The following is a 5,055-nucleotide window of genomic DNA, read 5'->3' on the forward strand; positions in this document are numbered from 1 at the left end:
ATCTTTAGTTTGTGTTTTTCCTTTTCAGTGTGTTTCCTTTTTTGTTTGCATTGTTACTATTTTTTTTTTAAGCCGGGTACTTCCATATGCTAATGTGACAGTCATATCGGAGGTTATGGTCAAGATGAATATTATCATTTGATATATATATATATATATATATATATATATATATATATATATATATAGCAATATAATTCACAACTTGTACGTATGTTGTTATATTCCATCTATTGATCAATTGCGAGTTTTGTGTATATAAATATATTTATATTTTGAATATATAACAAGAGAAACCTATAATTATTATAAGAAAATAAAGTCGAGCTTTGAATATTAGCCCGCCCCTCTTTCCACCAATTTCTCAGCTGGTAACGATGGTTATCTGATCTGGTTAAGAGATTACGTCGCTACTTGCTAGTGGAGCATGGAGGGAAATCTATGCACCCCCCCCCACCCACACTCAGTTCACTACCATTGGCTTTTCAGGCGTGCTACTTACCTTCTTGTAAAGTTACGTTGCTGCAGGCCGGCACATGTTAACAATATTAGCTCCCATCCACTGATCGAAGTTTTGGAAATCTTAGATTCTCTTAGTTTATAGCCGCCCTGTTGAATTGGCAGCACTACTTTGCACAAAGAAATGGACCATTGAGAGGATGGGTTTGATTCCATGTCCCACTGCACTAAAGACATGGATTGTCAATAGGAGATCCAAAGCACAAAAAATTGATCAAAATAAATTAATTAGAGGTGATGAAGACTCCTGGTGCAGTCTACAGGCAGGCTTAGGATTAAGACTCCTCCTTCCAAAAGGCTAAATTCCAACCCTTAGGGCCCCACACCCCGGCCCGACAGAGCATTTGGGAGGATGTAAAAGATTAAGACTCCTTTGTAGGTTGAATGGACATGTTTTAATGTAATGTAAATTGGGAAAGCTAATGTATAAAAATACAATAAAATAAAATAAAATAAAATAAAGGACAACCGCGAATTGTGTTGGATGGTACATATTGCAGCAAATTTCAACATCTATCACCACAAGCATACATATATACGAACAGAATCTTCGGTGTTTGGTAAGCCCAACCAACTTACTGAGACATTCGTAACAATAAGGTTTTTAGTTGTTTTTTTTTTTTATAGAAATTGTCTACTAACCTTCTTGATTTGAACCGATTAGTTATGGACAACTTAAATTGGTTTATCTTCTTGTAATCTTTTATCTTAGGGTCACATTTGAATTTATCTAGGGTCACATTTGATCTGAGAAATCAAATGTTAAGATTTTACAATTATTAAATTTCTAAGTTTGCAATAATTATAAAATGAACAGTACTTTTACAAATATTCAATAATTATAAAATTGATTGGTAGTTTTTCTTGCCTAATAAAACGCTCAGCAATTAATTAATGAACTTAATGAACATTGAGATTAATTTTTACTTTTTACATATGATCATGTTCTCACTTGATCCTGTCTCCGTATATATAGTACGTCAGTGAAGGGTCGACTGGAGTGGAGACACAAGCTGATGGCTTAGCGCTTTTGTGGCGGAAAGAAGTGGGTTTGCTGCAGGTGGGCGCTGAGGTTACGTTGAATTGGCAGCTTCAATTCAACATATATACTTTTCGTGAACTTTTACTTTTGGGGTTTGGCTTTCAATTGCTTCATTCGTATCAATTTATGAATCCACCCTGCAGATGGGACTGGGGGTGGTGGATGGCATAGACTGCACATAATTGGAAAATGTAATGGCTGCATCAAAAGTTACACCAGAACCAATTGAAGCAACGCAAGGCAACGGCTTTTTCGGCACGGGACTGCAATTATTGTCTGCATGAGCAGATGATGGACGAAGATTGGAGAGCTTTCAGCTTCCTTTGATTTTCTTTTTTTAACCACTCAACTAGGCCCGATTTATTCGTTAATTTTGACTTACTTGACTATTATTTGATTTGGTTAAACAATCAATGACCATGATTGGTAAAATATACTCCCTCTGTCCCATTTTGCATGTCTTACTTTCCTTTTTAGTTTGTCCCAAAATGTTGTCCTCTTTCCAAAATTGAACATCACCATCATTTTACTTTTTCTCAAATTACCCTTATGACTTTTGCTTTTATTCCCAAAAGTGAAAAAGTGAAGGGCATAATTGAAAAATACATAACATTTACTTTAATTCCTTAAAAAGCGTGCAAAAAGCAAATGAGACAACCAATTCGGGACGGAGGGAGTAATAGTTAGCCTATTAGTCTATTTTGACTTATTTGACCACTATTAGCCGTTTGACTTGGTTAAACAATCAATATGGGTGTTTGATAATTAGCTTTTTTAACAACTTATTGCTCCAAAATGCTAAAATAAAAAAAGATGTTCAAAGTATCTTTTTCGATCAGTTTTTTGATAAAACGATATCACTTTTGAGAGTGTTTGCCCTTGGCTTTTGTTTATTGTCATGACATAAGATAACATTAGAGGAAATTGCTTTGTTGGAATTTGAAAGGCAATCTTGGATCCAACGGTGTTAGTGATATCCGGGGAATTAAGACCTTTGTGCCTGCATTTGTACCACACAAGATCTTCGCTTAGGGATGGCAACGGGGCGGGGCGGGGCGGGGAGTACAATCTCCGTCCCCGTTTGTGACAACCCAAAATTTAATTTTATAAATTTGGTTTTAAGAAATTCCAAATAGCCATTTTTCACTCTATAAAATTTTTGCGATGAAATCGGTGTTGAAATAAATTATTTTGAGCCATTTTAAAAATAAATTCAACACTAAGACACGATTTAAATCTAAAATCCTAGATTTTCGGGTACATTGCGCACCAAGTTTTGAACTGAAAAACCTTTCTGATTGAGACCGAGAGGAATCTGAGAAGCCTAAATCAAGTGTTCATCTAGAAGTCATTTTTGGAAAATTCATTTTAACCCCAAAACTATTTTAAATCTTGGTTCTAGACCATGGTTCATGAAGCATGGTGGACCACAAGCATACAAGCACTGTCTGATGTTTTCTTGAACCAATCAAGAATCTCATCTTTATCATCAACAAATCATAAAGAGATCTCCTAGGGTTTTGTACCCTATAAAACCCACCTTATTCACTCCTTAGCTCCCTGATCTCAAATCTTGCCTCTCCAAGTTATTTGATAAGAAAACATTCACAGTAAGTATCTCCCTTTTCAATTCTTCACTCCGCTGTTTCCTTAGCTTCCCCATCTCTGAAGTTCTTAGGCCTAGTGTTGTGGTTGCTTGGGTGTTTAGGTGGTGAAGGAAGTGGAGTTCCTTGAAAGGAGAGGAGGTTGAGATCCATTCTAGGAGAAGAGGCTACAAAGGTATAACTCATGGACTCCCAAAGCTTATTTTTAGACTCTGTGAAGTCTATTTTTGTGGTAGAAATGAGTAGAAATGCTAGTTTATTGAATTGCTTGAGCTATTAAGTGATCTATTGTTGATCTATGATGAGTTGTTGAGGTTTTGGAAGTGTTAGAATGTCTGAAATAATTTTTTGCAGGTGAAACAAACCATCTGGTGCACAAGGCAGTGTGCACCAAATAATCTCACGGGCCTAGCCAACGGCCCTAGGCAGGAGCCGTTGGCTAGCCCCATGAGTAGGCGGCCCCAGGGCACGACCCTTGGTGAAGGCCGTGACCCTGAGCCGTGGAAGGGCGGAGCTAGAAGGTGGGCCATCCCAAGCCCCGCCGAGAGCTCCGCCAAGCAGAAGATGTGCAGTGGTCGAGCCCTTTTGGCTCAGCAACGTGTTGTTTCGGACAAGGACTCGCGGGCCCTTAAGGCTCGGACACTCGGGGCTATCATGACGCACAAATGGATTTTGATTTCATTGAATTTGGAGTAGAAATGAGCTTTTTGTGTTAGAATTTGTGAAGATGAATGCTACAGTTTTTGTCTGAGAGTATTTATAGTAAATGAAAATGTTAAGTGTTGGCTCTTGGCTATTTGTTTTAGAAGCATGACAATTATATGGTTGTTAGATACTGAAAGATGATCAATATTTGTTAAGTTTTGCTAGAAAAGCATGCCTAAATGTCTATTATGACTTGTTGAGAATTTTGCCAAGAGTATCTGATGTGAGCCTAATTGTGCACAATTCTAGTATTAAATTGATTATATTTGTTGGGTTCAATTCCGTGAAAATGGTAATTTAATTGCATAATCCGTTGTTTTATCATTTAGTTATAGTTCACACTTATTTTGAATGTTTTACGGTGTTTGTTAGTGTTTTTGAACCGTTATAGGTCAATTCTATGAGCAAGGGAAGTTTTAGGACGAGTTTGTAACCAAAATAGACGAGTTTGGAGCTCAGAAGATTCGACGCGTCAAGTCCCGCTCTCGACGCGTCAAAATTTAGCAGTATGCCGATTAAATTTGCAACATTTAGCTCGACGCGTCGAAGTCGAACATCATGCAGCGTCGTTAATCACAATAGGTGGCGCGGAATTTTCAAGCTAATTACAAAAGGGGAGTACAGCAATTTAAATCAAAGTGTTTGGCTCTAATTTCCAAAGAAAAAGCAATGTAATTACAATAGGAAAAGGACATCACAGATTTCTAAATAAATTAAAGGGGCGGCAATCCTAATTTAAGAAATTAAATTACGACGTCGTCCCGCCTTGATTCCCACTATAAAATCCCACTTTCCTCAACTTTAATATTCATTCAGAGATTTTTGAAGACAAGATAGGGAGAAAACAAGAGCCACAAGTTATCTTGGGAAGCAAGAAGAAGATTAGGGAGATTCGGGAGAATTGTCTGGTTCATTCTTGTACTCTTTTGATGATTTGTAATTCTTTATTTATATTTGCTAAGTATAATTTAGCCATACTTGGCTAAATTCTTTAGAGATTCTTGGGTTAAAGTGTTTATGAACCTATGTGCCTGAACTCTCAGATTCTTTAATATATTATTATTTGGGTTTAATACTTGTGTTGCAATAGTGATTTGTATTGTTGTTGTTAGTAGTTAAATGACCGTAATTACTTGCTTCATAGCCATATTCATGTCAGAACGGGAGTTAGGCATAAATTAGGGC

At 36.9% G+C, this 5,055-nt stretch overlaps 1 long non-coding RNA gene across 1 annotated transcript; it reads left to right on the forward strand.

Annotated features, from left to right (window-relative positions):
- The first annotated feature begins 3,146 nt into the window (after positions 1-3,146).
- On the forward strand, positions 3,147-4,017 carry LOC109159768. Its single transcript, XR_002050647.1, has 3 exons — positions 3,147-3,171; positions 3,270-3,340; positions 3,520-4,017. It is a non-coding gene; the product is annotated as an uncharacterized LOC109159768 (long non-coding RNA).
- The last annotated feature ends 1,038 nt before the right edge of the window (positions 4,018-5,055 follow it).

This window comes from Ipomoea nil, unplaced genomic scaffold, assembly GCF_001879475.1.
Source record: "Ipomoea nil cultivar Tokyo-kokei standard unplaced genomic scaffold, Asagao_1.1 scaffold2845, whole genome shotgun sequence".
Classification (NCBI taxonomy): domain Eukaryota; kingdom Viridiplantae; phylum Streptophyta; class Magnoliopsida; order Solanales; family Convolvulaceae; genus Ipomoea; species Ipomoea nil.